The sequence below is a fragment of the Schistocerca piceifrons genome, chromosome 3 (genome assembly GCF_021461385.2).
Source record: "Schistocerca piceifrons isolate TAMUIC-IGC-003096 chromosome 3, iqSchPice1.1, whole genome shotgun sequence".
Lineage (NCBI taxonomy): Eukaryota > Metazoa > Arthropoda > Insecta > Orthoptera > Acrididae > Schistocerca > Schistocerca piceifrons.
In genome coordinates, this window is record NC_060140.1 from 748,418,914 (window position 1) to 748,437,908 (window position 18,995).

Here is an 18,995-nt window from a genome sequence, read left to right on the forward strand (position 1 = left end):
CCTGGAATACTGTCAGTGGGTTCGGCGGCGTGGCTATGTCTTAATGCGTACGGTGCTGTTTCCCGATGAAGCCCCGTTTACAAACCATGGGAAGGTTAACTTACACAATGCACAATCGGTCACCGGAAAAAACCTACACTGTCTTCGTCAGGTAGAACATCAATGTCAGTGGAGTGTCAATGTATGATGTATTGTGGGACGACACATCATTGGACTTGATGTCTAATTCCATTGGCAACAGTATGCACAACGACCGTATTATTGTCAATATATTTTGTGTAAATGGAAGCATCTGTCGTAAAGATTGAAATTCTTTATCTTACAGATCGATTTCGGTCACTGTGTGACCATCTTCAGTGCAAATTATTCGAATCTTGTAGGTCCATATCATAATAATACAACATTATCTATAAAGTGTAACGTGCATTGTGATGATTACTTCCAACAGATATCTTCACTTTTACTGTATACAGTAATTTTGAAATTACAGAAGAGCGTATCTTGTGACCTTAGCAGTTGCCGATCGGCAAGATCATTGACACGTATTTCATTGATGGCACTCTTAACGGGCGACAGAGTGGGCGGTTCCTGAGATATATTTTGCCTGGGTTGATGGATGACCTACCTCTTCATGTGCATCAAATAATGTGGTATCAGCATAAAAGATGCCCTGCGCATATGCCATGGTGGAAGGAAGTGCACTAAACCAACAATTCCCAAATCGATGGATAGGACGGGGCAGTCCTCTTCAAAGATTTTCAGCGCGGTCGCCGTGCCCCACCTCCATGGTCTGGGGGCACGTGAAAAATGTGGTCTATCAGCAGGTTCCAACAACACTGGACAACGAAAGCCCGTGATACCGCTTCATGTGCCGCAATAACACCAGAAAAAAGGCATTAGTGAGTCGATCAGTGTTTGATCGTGCACAGCAATGTAGCCACGTAAATGGCGATCTCTTCAAACATACGTTGTAGCGTTTCTGCTGTGAGAAATGTGACTGCATACCGGTGTACATTTTGTATGTTTCTGAGAAGACGTGTGTTTGTTTTGAAGTTATTGTTTTACGTTTATGTAACTGTTTCACGAAGTGCAAAAGTTCAGTTGCATCATAGTCATTAAAAATGTTCAGTCACATGTCTTGTATATGTCATGTTCAAAAATGGTTCAAATGGCTCTGAGAACTATGGGACTTAACATCTATGGTCATCAGTCTCCTAGAACTTAGAACTACTTAAACCTAACTAACCTAAGGACATCACACAACACCCAGTCATCACGAGGCAGAGAAAATCCCTGACCCCGCCGGGAATCGAACCCCGGAATATGTCATGTACCATTATGTAATTGATGTACAACTACGAACAACTAGCATTTGCCCCTCTGTTAGATCCTTGGTCAGAGTAAATAGCAAGAAGTGTCCGCGATTACGGGCAGCGTGGGGTTCATGCTTGCATCTCAGGATGTGCAACAGCTGCTAGTTTGTTTATTTCAAGCGTCATATTTGCTTCACAGTTTCTTGGGATATAATTCATTTGTTTCGATGCAACCAATGCCATTCTTTTTGTGAATTTTCAATTTATTCATTGCGTGAAAAACAATACGGGCTGGTCATTAAAATAAAAAATCATCAGTTTATGTTGAAAACAATACTTGCTTACGTTTTAGAATGTCTCTTTGAATTTACTTTCAAGAGCCCCTGCCTTACATTCAAAACCGTGAAAGTCATTTTTCAGTATCTATTGTTGTTCCAGAGATTTTTGCGCTGAAACGCTTAAGTGCGACACACTGTGCAATAAATGTATGGCACCTATTGTGAAACACAGGTGTGATTTTACAATTAATATAACACCTTCGTATCCTCTAATTTGATAAGAAACATTCGTGTAGTAACAGTCTACGGACATTAATAGACAAATGAAAACAAATAAAATAAAATAAAATACATCTACATCCTCATGATTACTCTACAATTCACAATTAAGTGGCTGGCAGAGGGTTAATCGAAACATTTTATCAGCCACTTCTCTCCCGTTCCACACGCGAACAGGGCGCGGGAGAAGTGAACACTTAAATTTTTCGGTGCGAACTCTGATTTCTCTTATTTTCTTATGATGAATGTATCTCTATACAGATGGAGCAAACAAAATATTTTGACCCTCTGAGGAGAAAGGTGGTAACTGAAATTTCATGAGAAGGTTCTCCCGCAGCGAATAACGCCTTTGTTTTAATGACTGTCACCCCAATTCGTGTATCATATTCGTGCCACTCTCTCCCTTATTCCGCGATGATACAAAACGAGCTGCCCTTCTTTGAACTCTTTCGATATCCTCCGTCAATCCTTTGTAACGCATATACCAGAGCTCCAGAAGAGGGAGGACAAACGTAGTATAAGCAACCACTTTAGTAGACCAGCTACATTTTCTAAGTGTTCTGCAAATAAATCGCAGTGTTTGGTTTGCTTTCCCCACAACATTAACTATCTGTTCGTTCCAACTTAACTTATTTGTAACTGGAATCCGTAAGTGTTAGTTGAGTTTACAGCCTTTAGATTTTAAACTGAAATTGAGCGGATTCTTTTTAATCATCATGCGGATGACTTCACACTTTTCATTATTTAGAGTCAATTGCCTTTTGTTTGCACCATACTGATATCTTGTTTAAATCATTTTGTAATTCGTTTTCATCGTCTGATGACTTTACATGAGGGTAAATGAAAGCATCATATGTAAACAATCTAAATCGTTCAAGCAGATCAGGAACAACAGAGGACCTAAACACATTCTTGGGAAACGCCAAATATTACTTGCGTGATTAAATAATTAAAAACAATAATCGATTTTCGAACACGGGACGCGAGAGTGAGAGACCTCGCCCCTGGTCACTGTGCTACCAGTAGGACTGAGCTGTCCACCGCTAAAAGACATCTACGGTACGTCGAAAACTTTGACACTCGTTTTCTTAGAAGCGGTTGAGTATGTGCGGATAAGCGGAGACACGTGTTCGGTTAACTCCTCTTCCACTGAACGAGATTTCTGGGAAATCGTGTTATGGCACCTGTAGTGTTGTCCTCTTCAGTATGGAGGGGCGTGCGGTTATTACGTGTTTCTCCTTGTCTTTTATGTAAGATTTCAAACCCCAGCTACAACTTCTTCTTCGCAACGTGCGCGGATCAAGATTGAAGTGCAGTGTCATGAAGGATGGTGATGATGATGATGATGATGATGATGAAAATGCACTATATCAAGTGGCGAAGCCCTTGCAGGAGCTCGTGCATACGTGGAGATAGGAGATATTGGAACATTCACCGTATTCGCCGGATATGAGACCTTGGGACTACGATCTGTTCTCCAAAAAGAAGGAACCTCTTCTTGGCAGGAGCTTCAGCACAAGAAAAGACATCATCGTGCCACAGGGCGCTCCTTGCGAGACATCGGCTCTGTGTTGGGCAAGGTGATCGAGATGCAGGGCGTTTATATTGAGGGCATGTAATAAAGTGTACATCCATCAATAAAATGTGGCACGAATTGTAACAGTGTTGCCAATACTTTCTAACGAACCCATGTATTAGGTTGCCTTCTCGTCTGCTTTTTCGGTACAAATTTTGCAATTGGTTTTAAACTAACTTCATGATGAGCTAGAGATTTTAAATTTTCAACGTAGCTCAGAGCTCGATGACAATGGGATATTAACCCGCTTTCGTGTCTGGTGTGTGGCGAAGGGTACTTTGTGCAACACTGCTGTTTCCCCCTATTCCTGTTCCAAAAAGAAATGTTCAAATGTGTGTGAAATCTTATGGGACTCAACTGCTAAGGTCAACAATCCCTAAGCCTACACACTACTTAACCTAAAGTATCCTAAGGACAAACACACACACACCCATGTCCGAGGGAGGACTCGAACCTCCCCCGGGACCAGCCGCACAGTCCATGACTACAGCGCCTTAGACATTCCTGTTCCACTTGCGAATGTTTCGTGGCAATAACGGTTGCTAGTAAGTCCCAGTTTGATCTAGATTTTCTCGAATTTTTACTTTAGAGGTCTTCCCGTTAGATAATCGTAGGAGAAAGCAATATATTGGTTGACATAAGCGAAGAGAAACTATAATAACCCTGAAATTTATCACATGACTCAAATCTCATCAAAAAGTTTGAAATCGTTTGGAACAGTTGACAAAAACAAAACGAAAAAGCAGAAAATAATTATTTACATTTGACACAATAAAAACCAAAAAGCAGAAAATAATTATTTAAATAAAAACACTTTAGTATAACTCGTTTTTAAAACGGACTAAGAACTATAAAATAATTTCCACTAGCCCTAGACCTATACAGATTCCTAACTCCACGCAGATGGCCCTGAAAATCTGTGCTTGTGAATTTTTAATAGCTATGATAATACTTGTAAGATTTAAAACGAAAAACGTGGGGTGCATGATATAGATAATAGTACGGACATGAACTATTCATGGATCAATTATGTATTGCATGCGCCCAACGTTTTTCGACTTAAATTCTACACGTATTTCCACAGCTATTAAAAATTCTCAGGCACAAATTTTCAGAACCATCTATATGAGTTAGGAAACTGTATGGGGATAGGAGAAATGGTTCAAATGGGTCTGAGCACTATGGGACTTAACTGCTGCGGTCATCAGTCCCCTAGAACTTAGAACTACTTAAACCTAACTAACCTAAGGACATCACACACATCCATGCCCGAGGCCGGATTCGAACCTGCGACCGTAACAGCAGCGCGGTTCCAGACTGTAGCGCCTAGATACGCTCGGCCATTCCGGCCGGCTTGAGACGACAGTTGGTTATGGTGCCACAGTTCTATAAAATTTACAGAGCCCGACAGTCATAGGCATACTTTACCGATACTCGCGCGCCAATAGCATTGTTTGATAGCAACGACGCATTTTGGAATTAGTACAAAAAGAAGTGTGTGTGAAATCTTATGGGACTTAACTGCTAAGGTCATCAGTCCTTAAGCTTACACACTACTTAACCTAAATTATCCTAAGGACAAATACACACACCCATGCCCGAGGGAGGACTCGAACCTCTGCCGGGGCCAGCCGCACAGTCCACGACAGCAGCGCCTTAAACTGCTCGGCTAATCACGCGCGACCGGGATTAGTACAAAAAGCATCCTTTTCGAGATGGGCTTATGAGGAGAACGCGGAAGTGCCATCACCCGATTTCCCAGAAACTTTGCTCAGTCGAAGAGGAGTCAAAATAACCGAACTGTCTCAGCTTATCCGTAGATACTCGACCGTTACTGAGAAAACTGCGGTCAAAGTTTCCGCCGTAATTTACATGCCTTTTTAGAACGCGCCAAGTTCAGCAGAAGCGGTAGCACAGTGGTTAGCACCGCGCCGTAACTTTTTTGCAACTCGTGCTCTAAACCCGATTATTGTTTCTATTTTATATCATTTCTTTTCTTTTATCTACCTTTCATCCTAGAAGATTACTACACGAACGCATCTTTTCGAATTAGGGGATACAAGCGCGTTATACGAATTGTAAAATTACACCACAATGTAAATGTCATGTGACTAGAGCCTCCCGTCGGGTAGACCGTTCGCCGTGTGCAGGTCTTTCGATTTGACGCCACTTCGGCCCCTCCGCGTCGATGGGGATGAAATGATGATGATTAGGACAATACAACACCCAGTTCCTGGGCGGAGAAAATCTCCTACACAGCCGGGAATCGAACCCGGCGCCTTGGGATTCACATTCTGTCACGCTCACCACTCAGCTACCAGGTGCATACTACATAACAAAAACTGTCATACATTACGTTATGTATGCGTGTATAGCATTTTCAGGATTTACAATCTTTTTAAATTCTCATATTCTCATATTTCATTCTGATATTGGTTATTATACGAATTCTTACGTTTTATCCATACATTTATTCTTCAGGAATATTTGATGCAGTCTCTTGGGTGATACCGATGGTAGAAACATTGGAAGCATAGAAATTCCGAACACCATGAGCATCGCGCGAAGGCAAGTTTGCCACAACGAGATTATTCGTGTGAATCTCACTCGGGAATGAACACTCGTTAACTTTCCAGGAGATTTCACACGTTGGCAATAATTTCGCGGCAAACAATGCATAACGGATCATTGCAACTGATTATGAATCAATATACATTACGGAAATTTCACCGAAAATGTTCGAAATCCAATTGTTGTTTCCATTTTTGTTTTTGTTTTTCAGAAATGATTCAAATGGCTCTAAGCACTATGGGACTTAACATCTGAGATCATCAGTCCCCGAGACTTAGAACTACTTAAACCTAACTAACCTAAGAGCTTCACACACATCCATGCCCGAGGCAGGATTCGAACCTGCGACCGTAGCTTTGTTTTTCATTTATCTACCCATGACCATAGATGATTGCTACCCGAACATTTTCCAGTGTAATGCGGAAACAAAGTTGTCCTTATTCATCTACTAACTGTCTGCCTGATGAATGAAACACAAAGAAAAAAAAACAATAAATGAATTAGGAAGTTATTTGTAATACACTCCTGGAAATTGAAATAAGAACACCGTGAATTCATTGTCCCAGGAAGGGGAAACTTTATTGACACATTCCTGGGGTCAGATACATCACATGATCACACTGACAGAACCACAGGCACATAGACACAGGCAACAGAGCATGCACAATGTCGGCACTAGTACAGTGTATATCCACCTTTCGCAGCAATGCAGGCTGCTATTCTCCCATGGAGACGATCGTAGAGATGCTGGATGTAGTCCTGTGGAACGGCTTGCCATGCCATTTCCACCTGGCGCCTCAGTTGGACCAGCGTTCGTGCTGGACGTGAAGACCGCGTGAGGCGACGCTTCATCCAGTCCCAAACATGCTCAATGGGGGACAGATCCGGAGATCTTGCTGGCCAGGGTAGTTGACTTACACCTTCTAGAGCACGTTGGGTGGCACGGGATACATGCGGACGTGCGTTGTCCTGTTGGAACAGCAAGTTCCCTTGCCGGTCTAGGAATGGTAGAACGATGGGTTCGATGACAGTTTGGATGTACCGTGCACTATTCAGTGTCCCCTCGACGATCACCAGTGGTGTACGGCCAGTGTAGGAGATCGCTCCCCACACCATGATGCCGGGTGTTGGCCCTGTGTGCCTCGGTCGTATGCAGTCCTGATTGTGGCGCTCACCTGCACGGCGCCAAACACGCATACGACCATCATTGGCACCAAGGCAGAAGCGACTCTCATCGCTGAAGACGACACGTCTCCATTCGTCCCTCCATTCACGCCTGTCGCGACACCACTGGAGGCGGTCTGCACGATGTTGGGGCGTGAGCGGAAGACGGCCTAACGGTGTGCGGGACCGTAGCCCAGCTTCATGGAGACGGTTGCGAATGGTCCTCGCCGATACCCCAGGAGCAACAGTGTCCCTAATTTGCTGGGAAGTGGCGGTGCGGTCCCCTACGGCACTGCGTAGGATCCTACGGTCTTGGCGTGCATCCGTGCGTCGCTGCGGTCCGGTCCCAGGTCGACGGGCACGTGCACCTTCCGCCGACCACTGGCAACAACATCGATGTACTGTGGAGACCTCACGCCCCACGTGTTGAGCAATTCGGCGGTACGTCCACCCGGCCTCCCGCATGCCCACTATACGCCCTCGCTCAAAGTCCGTCAACTGCACATACGGTTCACGTCCACGCTGTCGCGGCATGCTACCAGTGTTAAAGACTGCGCTGGAGCTCCGTATGCCACGGCAAACTGGCTGACACTGACGGCGGCGGTGCACAAATGCTGCGCAGCTAGCGCCATTCGACGGCCAACACCGCGGTTCCTGGTGTGTCCGCTGTGCCGTGCGTGTGATCATTGCTTGTACAGCCCTCTCGCAGTGTCCGGAGCAAGTATGGTGGGTCTGACACACCGGTGTCAATGTGTTCTTTTTTCCATTTCCAGGAGTGTAGTTTTCGGTGAATTTCCTGTAGTGTATCATGATTAATAATCAGTTGCAAGCGCCAGTTTTCGTAAAAGTGATAGAACTGTCGCTGTGGAAAATCTACCTTCGCGCGATACTCTTGGTGTTCGGGATTTCTGTGTTACAATGTTTCTGCCATCAGTGTCATCCAACGGAATGCACCAGACCTTTCTGAAGAATAAACGGAAGAATAAATCGAGAATTTAAAAAGACTGTAATCCACGAAAATATCAGATACACATATATTATGTAATGTATGACACTTATTCTGAAACCCAGGTGTAATCTTACAATTCATATAACGCCTCGTATCCTCTGATTTGATAAGATGCGGCAATGTAGTAGTCTTCTACGGAGATGGGTAGACTAAAGAAAAAAAAATATAAAGTAGAATCAATAATCGGATTTCGAACATGAGTTGGAAAAATGTTAAGCTGCGATGTTAACCACTGTGCCACCGCTTCGGTTGAACTTGCCGCGTGCTATAAGGCATATAAATTACGGCGGGGACTGTGACCGTCGTTTTCACAGAAACGGTCGAGTATCTACGGATAAGCCGAGACACGTATTCTCTTATTTTGGCTCCTCTTCCCCTGGGCAAACTTTCTAGGAATAAGTGTACGTGAAAATCACAGAGTTGTTCTGTAGTTCGGATTCTGCATAACTGTGACCATGCCACACCACTTACAGTATGACCATGTTCAGTATAGCGCTGTGTTGTCCATGCGACCCTTCAGGTTGACGATACGTTTACTTTTAGGTAACACCAAAAGTTATTTTTATGATGCAACTTACATCTATGTGTCCAAGCAGAAGGCCTTTCATTACATCTCTGCAATTTGATTATGTTCTTGGGATTCGCCTACCTCTCCGTGTACTCTGCAGGTATTCAAGCCTGAGGGACTTCATCTATGGAGGTAATGAGAGTATTCTTTCCTATCCGCGGAAACAAGCATTCAGACACAGCAATGCAGAAAATTTCTCAGTAAGACAGTATAGTGCACGGAAGGTCATAAAGAAAGAAAGAAGAAAGGGTGGAAGATAAGAGTTTAAAGTCCCGTCGGAGATGAGCACGATCTTGGATTGCAGAAGGAAAGCAGCCGTAAGCAATTCAGATAAATCGTTCCAAAATTTGCTTTTAGACGTTTAGCGAAATCGTGCAATGTCTAACTCTGGAGGTCTGGAAGGAGATATGAAGCTCGTCCACCGGAATACACGTCCAGCAGTGTCTTAACCACTTGGTCATTTCGTTCAGAGAACTGACATAATACAAGTGCAGTATTGAGCTGTGTGTGTGTGTGTGTGTGTGTGTGTGTGTGTGTGTGTGTGTGTGTGCGCGTGCGTGTGTGCTTGTGTGTGTGCGCGCGCATGTATTTTAGGGTTTTGGGGTATAGCATCATTTTTATTTTAACAACATTTTGAATGTTTTAGTACGAAGCTAAAGGCGTAGATTTCATTGTTGTCATAATCTAGCTCTTCCTTAACCAACCTTGTGTGTTAATTAACACAGCAGAAAATCAAATATTTCGCACTAACTCACATGCTCAATAATCCGCAAATTTTCGAATACGGATTTAATCTTTTTCCGCAAATTCCTTTCAGGAAGCGCTGAATATAGAATATAGAATGCATAACGCGCTGTGTCCGCGCAATTCACACGTCTCATTGATCAAAACCGATACGCTCTCGGTGAAATATCGTATGAGTGGCGGAAATATCGCACCAATTGATGTTTTTAAAGAGATAAAGATAAACTGGGAAATAGATGCTAAAAGCTCGACATGCACGTAAATTGTGATGCGTGCTCACCGTCAAGCTTTGAGGAGCAAATGAAGAGGAATATACGGTGGCTTAATTGTGGATTAACCTTCCAATTCCACCTAGTGTGTATCTATAACTCAGTGTACACTATGCAACACAATTAAAGGGTCAGCTTCTTTAAAGATCGTAATTGTCTGCCATTGTGACGCAGAAGTTTGAAATTTGGCTCAAAGGTGGCTGTAACCTTTCTCTGTAGAGGTGCAAGAGCTTGGTGCTCTGTGACGTCACCCTGGGGCTCAGTGACACCTCAGACAGCTAGGCGTCGACGCATGTGGAAAAATGGACGGAGCTCAGAAGTTGGTGCGGGGTGCCAGGTGGGTAAATGATGTCACATTGGCACCACATTTCACCAGATTTCTGACGTACGCTACCGTGGACGTGTCTCACGATGGGAAGGTACTCACGCCCTCTCTTGCCCACGTTTCACCACTTCTCTTGGCGTCTCTGTGATAGACGATGTTCTTGACAACTTTTGAGACTACTGACACCTCCTGGACGATGTGCCTCTTCTCTAAGGACATCCACTGAAAGTGATTAGACTCTTTAGAGTGCACTGCAACCGCAGATTTTGCTCTAGTATACAGCCTGGTGTCACTAGGGACCTTTCGAAACCGTTCGACAAAATTTAAACGTGATCTGAAGCTACAAAGTGTGCTTGTGCTCTTTCAGCCCTTCTGTTTCACGCCCACCTATGGCGTTATTACGGGGTCTGGGCGGTGAGATGTGACATTTTCAAATGCGTGAATTAAACTGCAAATGGTCACTCTAAGATCTCCCAATTCGGCAGCACCCTCGCTGCCACCTCGCATATTTGTTGGCCACTTTAAAAATGTTCCTGTACAGAAACAGCCATTCACTGATTCCTAGGCGCCGGCATGACAGGCATCCTCTTGGGCAACCCTTAGATTTCGTATGCGGGCAGCAAGCGCTAGTTCAGCGTTGTAGGACCACTCAGCTGTGTATCTAAATACGCTGAAGCGCCAAAGAAACTGGTATAGGCATGCGTATTCAAATACAGAGATATGTAAACAGGCAGATCACGGCGCTGCGGTCGGCAACGCAAGTGTCTGGCGCAGTTGTTATATCGGTTGCAGCTGCTACAAAGGCAGGTTATCAAGATTCAAGTGAGTTTGAACGTGGTGTTATAGTCGGCGCACGAACGATGAGACACAGCATGTACGAGATAGCGATGAAGTGGGGATATTCCCGTACGACCATTTCACGAGTGTACCGTGAATATCAGGAATCCGGTAAAACATCAAATCTCCGACATCGAAAAGGCCGGATAAAGATTCTGCAGGAACGGGACCAACGACGACAGACGAAAATCGTACCACGTGACAGAAGCGCAATCCTAACACAAATTTCTTCAGATTTCAATGCTGGGCCATCAACAAGTTTCAGCTTGCGAACAATTCAACGGAACAGAATCGATATGGGCTTTCGGAGCCGAAGGTGCACTCGTGTACCTTTGATGACAGCACGGCACTAAGTTTTACGCCTCACCTTGGCCCGTCAACACCGACATTGGACTGTTGATGACTGGAAGCATATTGCGTCGTTTCAAATTTTATCTAGCGGATGGACGTGTACGGATATGGAGACAACTCATGAATCCACGGACCCTGCATGTCAGCAGGGGACTGTTCAAGCTGGTGGACGCTCTGTAATGGTGTAAGGCCTGTGTAGTTGGAGTGATACGGGATTCCTGATACGTATGGATGCGATTCTGACAGGTAGCACGTACGTAAGCATCCTGTTTGATCACCTGCATCCGTTCATGTCCATTGTGAACTCTGACGGACTTGGGCAATTCCAGTAGAACAATGCGACACCCCACACGTCCATAACTACTACAAAGTGGCTCCAGGAACACTCTTCTGAGTTTAAACACTTTCGATGGCCAACAAACTTCCCACACATGAATATTCAAACGGCGGTTAGATATCAGTGAAAGGCTGTCTCACTACAGAACCGTTTCTAAGGTGCCCAAATGGTTCAAATGGCTCTGAGCACTATGGGACTCAACTTCTGAGGTCATTAGTCTCCTAGAACTTAGAACTAGTTAAACCTAACTAACCTAAGGACATCACAAACATCCATGCCCGAGGCACGATTCGAACCTGCGACCGTAGCTTTGTTGCGGTTCCAGACTGCAGCGCCTTTAACCACGCGGCCACTTCGGCCGGCTAAGGTGCCCAACAAAACAACAAAAGTGTCCAGGTGGCAGCGAGGTTTGCCGAACTGGGGGGAGGGGGAAGGGCGAGAAGGCATCTTAAACTCGTTTTGTTAACGTATACGAGTATGTTAAGCCCGTCAAACCCTCCACCCCTCTCCCTCTCCCCCAACTGTAATCACGCCAAAGGATGGCGTAAAACTACAGGCTTGATAAAGCATAAAAACCGTTTGCTCTTGAGTGGTTTTGAAAGGTCGTGCTGTTGCTAATCGCATTGGTATATGTCGTTTTCGACCGCGAAATTGGTGTGAATTAACGCCCCGCGGGAAGGAGTGATTTCATTGACGCCCTTCGTGTCACCCTCTGGGGCTGTAACGTGTCGCTTGTGAGCGGCCACCCTTCAGAGAACCGCCTGTTTTCAACGCTGGCCCACCTCATACTTCTTACAAACATCGCAGAGGAGTCATTGAAAGCGGTGAAATGTCAGTGAGAGGCAGTGTGACGACTTTCCCATCGTGTGACAAGCCCACGGTGATTCGGCAGAGTTACGGTGAAATTTGGTACCGATGTGACATTATAAACTCACCATAGTCCTCACACCAACTTCTGAGGTCAGGCCTTTTTTCTTTCGCATGTGTCGACACCATGCAGTTTTGAAGCGTCGTCACAGAGAACCACGCGTTCGTTTTACAAAGAGATATTGTAGGCACCACTGAGCTAAATTTCAAACTTCTGCTTTGCAATGGGAGACAGTTACGGGGTTTTGAAAAAGTGACTCTTTGTGTCGCACTATGTAGTTTGGTCGAAAAACCGATAAATTTGACGTTAGTCAGTAACGTACGCTCTACTTGAAGCAGAGAACATCGTTTCTTTTTGAAAGGATCAATCTTTGGATTTGGTTGCTGCCGTCATGTATCTTTCCCTATTTGCCAGTAATTGGAGCAGTAAGCGACCGCAGAATCACGCAAGCTGTTCTGTGCGCCGCCACATTGAGCCGTAGATGGTGGGGTGGGCGTGAAGATGGCCAGCAGCGAGGGCCGACACCGATCATCAGTTTTGAAATAGATCGCTGATTTCACTCCAACTCTCTTATCTAAAATTGTGAGTAATGCTTATTCATTTACACACAAAATGACTCAGGTAACTTGCAATTGAGCATCGAGTAAGCTGTAAAGGAAACCAAAGAAAAACTTGGAGTGGGAAGTACAGTTCAGAGAGAAGAAATGAAAACTTTGAGCTTTGCCGATAGCATTGCAATTCTGTGTGAGACAGTGAAAGACTTGGAAGATCAGTTGAAAGGAATGGACAGTGTCTTGAAAGGAGAATATAAGGTAAACACCAACAAAATCAAAACAAGGATAACTGAAAGTAGTGGAATTAAGTCGTGTGGTACTGAAGTAATGAGATTACGGAAAGAGACTGTTAAAGCAATAGATGAGTTTTGTTATTCGGGCAGCAAAATAGAGAGCATGTAGATTGTAGATGGTAATGGCGAGCGTTTCTGCGGAAGAGCACTCACCACACTCACCAGTGTGAGACACACTCACCACACCGTTCATCGAACACCCGAGAAGTCTTACAGTTTCCGAAATGTTCGTGCCAAGCCTCCGGGTCATCACAATCTGCTCTAGGTCAGACAGATCGCGCACCTTCCCCATTCTAGACACGGACAGCACGCTCACTGATACTACATGCACCGAGCGTGTGTCTGACTAGCAGTCATTCCTCGCCACGTGACACTGCTGTCACCTGGACAAGTTTATATAAGTCGCAGGTCGGTGGTCGTAATGTTCTGGCTGATCAGTGTATTTCTACCACATTAACTTCCTCCTCCTCCTACCCTCCTGTCATATTTTGGGGCAGTTCCTAAGTTTCGTCTCCATCATACGAGCCTTTCCATATTTTGCTGTCGTTTGTCTCCCTTTTCCTCTCTACTGAATGGACATTTTCCATCTACACGTCGCGGGGTAACTCCTTTGAATTTCATATTTCAGAGTTACGTTGAACATTTTCTGTAAGCCACATTAGTTTTATTACAACTATATCTCTCTCACTATTTTTACATGTTTCTCTCGTGCAGTCTAGTTCAACCTGTTTTCACAGCCTATTCATTTCTTCGTTTGATTTTCGCGAATTGCACCTCCGATTTCAATGAACCATGTATAAATGTTCTGAGATCGTCTCGGAGTTCTTTTATGACGGTAGCACTCTTTATAATCCGAAGGTTAATTCGTATCGACCCTGTTTAATTTTTCTCTATAGATTTCGCCTCTCAAAGATCCGCACGGGCAAATATCTAAAGAGGTAAGATCTACGAATCGTATTCTCCAAGAAACGTGACAATTTCTGCTGATCAATCTTCCAGGGAATGTTAGGTTTAGATCATTTGTCACCTGACGGCTAGAATGTGCAGGAGCCCTCTGTTGCTGGAAGAGCTTACCCACCCTTCTAGGCAAAGAAATATCATCCAATAATGCTGGAAGCTCCTCTTCTAGAAATTCCAGGTAAGTCGGCCCCTGTAAGACGATCGTTAATACAACAGACCCAGACAGTTGATCGCCTGTCACACATTATTGCAATTGACACAACTATTCTTGAATATCTGTCTTCTCAAAGACATGTGGGTTTTCTTGGGATCAGCGATGCGAATTAAAGGATTATTGATACAACGGTAGTGTGAACTGTAAACAGCATTAATGAGATTACTCGTTTATTTGCAGTCACCCAACGGTAATATTGATGTCCACCTCCATCTTAATTCTCGGTCCGCCCCCGGTAGCTGAGTGGTCAGCGCGGCAGAATATCAATTCTAAGGGTCCGGGTTCGATTCCCGGGTGGGTCTGAAATTTTCTCCGCTCAGGGACTGGGTGTTGTGTTGTCCTAAACATAATCATTTCATCCCCATCGACGCGCAAGTCGCCGAAGTGGCGTCAAATCGAAAGACTTGCACCCGGCGAACGGTCTACCCGACGGGAGGCTCTAGTCACACGACGTTTATTTATCTCGTTCTCGAAGAAGTTGAATTCGCTCGGAATAATAAGGACAGAAGCTGTGCATATACAGGGTGTTACAAAGAGGTACAGCCAAACTTTAAGGAAACATTCCTCACACACAAAGAAAGAAAATATGTTATGTGGACATGTGTCCGGGAACGCTTGCTTTCCATGTTAGAGCTCATTTTATTACTTCTCTTCAAATCACATTAATAATGGAATGGAAACACACAGCAACAGAACGTACCAGCGTGACTTCAAACACTTTGTTACAGGAAATGTTCAAGATGTGCTCCGTTAGCGAGGATACGTGCATCCACCCTCCGTCGCATGGAATCCCTGATGCGCTGATGCAGCCCTGGAGAATGGCGTATTGTATCACAGCCGTCCACAATACGAGCACGAAGAGTCTCTACATTTGGCTCTGGCTCTGAGCACTATGGGACTCAACTGCTGAGGTCATAAGTCCCCTAGAACTTAGACCTACTTAAACCTAACTAACCTAAGGACAACACACACATCCATGCCCGAGGCAGGATTCGAACCTGCGACCGTAGCGGTCGCGCGGTTCCAGACTGTAGCGCCAGAACCGCTCGGCCACTCTACATTTGGTACCGGGGTTGCGTAGACAAGAGCTTTCAAATGCCCCCATAAATGAAAGTCAAGAGGGTTGTGGTCAGGAGAGCGTGGATGCCATGGAATTGGTCCGCCTCTACCAATCCATCGGTCACCGAATCTGTTGTTGAGAAGCGTACGAACACTTCGACTGAAATGTGCAGGAGCTCCATCGCGCATGAACCACATGTTGTGTCGTACTTGTAAAGGCGCATGTTCTAGCAGCACAGGTAGAGTATCCCGTATGAAATCATGATAACGTGCTCCATTGAGCGTAGGTGGAAGAACATGGGGCCCAATCAAGACATCACCAACAATGCCTGCCCAGACGATCACAGAAAATCTGTGTTGATGACGTGATTGCATAATTGCGTGCGGATTCTCGTCAGCTCACACATGTTGATTGTGAAAATTTACAATTTGATCACGTTGGAATGAAGCCTCGTCGGTAAAGAGAACATTTGCACTGAAATGAGGATTGACACATTGTTGGATGAACCATTCGCAGAAGTGTACCCGTGGAGGCCAATCAGCTACTGATAGTGCCTGCACACGCTGTACATGGTACGGAAATAACTGGTTCTCCCGTAGCAATCTCCATACAGTGACGTGGTTGCCGGCCGCGGTGGCCGTGCGGTTCTAGGCACTTCAGTCCGGAACCGCGTGACTGCTACGGTCGCAGGTTCGAATCCTGTGCCGGCCGCGGTGGTCTCGCGGTTCTAGGCGCGCAGTCCGGAACCGTGAGACTGCTACGGTCGCAGGTTCGAATCCTGCGTCGGGCATGGATGTGTGTGATGTCCTTACGTTAGTTAGGTTTAAGTAGTTCTAAGTTCTAGGGGACTGATGACCACAGCTGTTGAGTCCCATAGTGCTCAGAGCCATTTGAACCATTTCGAATCCTGCCTCGGGCATGGTTGTGTGTGATGTCCTTACGTTAGTTAGGTTTAAGTAGTTCTAAGTTCTAGGGGACTGATGACCACAGCTGTTGAGTCCCATAGTGCTCAGAGCCATTTGAACAGTGACGTGGTCAACGTTACCTTGCACAGCAGCAACTTCTCTGACGCTGACATTAGGGTTATCGTCAACTGCACGAAGAATTGCCTCGTCCATTGCAGGTGTCCTCGTCGTTCTAGGTCTTCCCCAGTCGCGAGTCATAGGCTGGAATGTTCCGTGCTCCCTAAGGCGCCGATCAATTGCTTCGAACGTCTTCCTGTCGGGACACCTTCGTTCTGGAAATCTGTCTCGATACAAACGTACCGCGCCACGACTATTGCCCGGTGCTAATCCATACATCAAATGGACATCTGCCAACTCCGCATTTGTAAACATTGCACTGACTGCAAAACCACGTTCGTGATTAACACTAACCTGTTGATCCTACGTACTGATGTGCTTGATGCTAGTACTGTAGAGCAATGAGTCGCATGTCAACACAAGCACCGAAGTCAACATTACCTTCCTTCAATTGGGCCAACTGGCGGTGAATCGAGGAAGTACAGTACATACTGACGAAACTAAAATGAGCTCTAACATGGAAATTAAGCGTTTCCGGACACATGTCCACATAACATATTTTCTTTATTTGTGTGTGAGGAATGTTTCCTGAAAGTTTGGCCGTACCTTTTTGTAACACCCTGTATAGTGTCTGTGTATGTGTAACACCAATACGTGTAAAAATTCTGCGCCTGCATGTTCTACCACTAAATAATGTCTTCTGCTTCATCCGCTCTCTGGGCGCTGCACCAGTCTCACGCAGTTTAGTGTCAACACGAGTAATCTGTTACTCTGCGATTACGAAATCGCCTACCATGTTCTCTATAAACAGCAGCAGCAGCAGCGTTTACATTGTAAAACTCGAAGATAAGTATAAGGAGCACTCAGTTGAAAATGCGGCAGATGGTAAAAAATAAATGAACTGTGTATTACATTCTAAGACAAAAACGAAAAAATAAATAAAAATACGATGCCCCACGAAGGAATTACGCGAATGGGAGGAAATCGGTAGTGTGATTTACATGTACAGACAATCAAATGATTAAAATTTCAGAAAAATATGGACGATTTATTCAAGAGAAAGAGCGTCATAAACTGAACAAGTCAATAACGCTATAGTCTATCTCTGACTCTCATGCAAGAAGTTATTCGGCTTGTCAATGATGTTGTTGAATGCCCTCCTGTGGGATATCGTGCCAAATTATTTCCAATTGTCGAGTTAGATCGTCAAAATTTTGAGCTGGTTGGAGAGCCCTGCCCAGAATGCTCCAAATTTTCTCAATTGAGAAGAGATCCGGAGACTTTGCTGGCCAAGGTAGGGTTTGGCAAGCACGTGTGCGGGCGCAAATTATCTTGCTCAAATGTAAGCTCAGGAGGGCTTGCCATGAATGGCAACAAGAAGGGGCCAAAATATCGTCAGCGCGCCCCTGTGCTGTAAGTGTGCTGCGGATGATAACCAAAGAGGTCCTGCTCCTCCCCCCCCCCCCCAACCACCAAATAAAATGGCAACCTCAGACCGTGACTCCTGGTTGTCGGGTCGTATTGCGGGCGACAGTCAGGTTGCTATCCCACTGCTGGCCACGGCGTCTACAGAGTCATCTTCGCTAGTCATCAGGGCCCAATTTGAAGGTGGATTCCAGTCAATGAGATTCCATGTAAGGAAGTGCCCGGAGACGTTCCGGACAGCAGTGGAGCCCGACAGCCAGGAATCATGGTGTGAGATACCATTTCCATTTCATAGCAAGACTCCTCTGGTTGTCCTCTGCGGCACCCTTACATCACAGCGATACGTCTTTCTATGCCCATTTTTATTGCCCTTCATGACAAGCCATCCTGGGCTTACTGTTCAGCAAGATAATGTCTGCCTGCACATGTCTTCGTGCTTGTCAAACCTTACCGTGCCCAACAAGGTCGCTGAATCTCTCCCTGACAGAACTTTTGGGGCATTATGAGCAGTGCCCTTCAACCATCTTGACATTTTGACCATCTAACGTGCCAACTGGACAGAATTTGGCACAATATCCATCAGGAGGACATCCAACAACTCTATCAACCGTGCTTGAAGGTCTCTCGGGCATGCAGCCGGGTTGACTGGTCGTTGTAGAACGAAATTTCGACGGCGTAACGTGCCATCATCATCAGGTTACTCCTGTTGACAGTTAACAGGAGTCAACAAGAGTAACCTGATGATGATGGCACGTTATGCCGTTGAAAATTCTTTCTACAACGACCAGTCAACCGGGCTGCATGCCCGAGAGACCTTCAAGCATCTCATTCGCCGGGAAAATCTACGAACACACATAACTCTATCAATCAATGCCAAGCTGAGTAAGTGCTTGCATAAAGGAAAGAGGTGGGCCGATCTGATCTCAGTTTGTGAAGTTCTTTCTCTTCAATAAATCATTCAATTTTCCTGAAATTGTA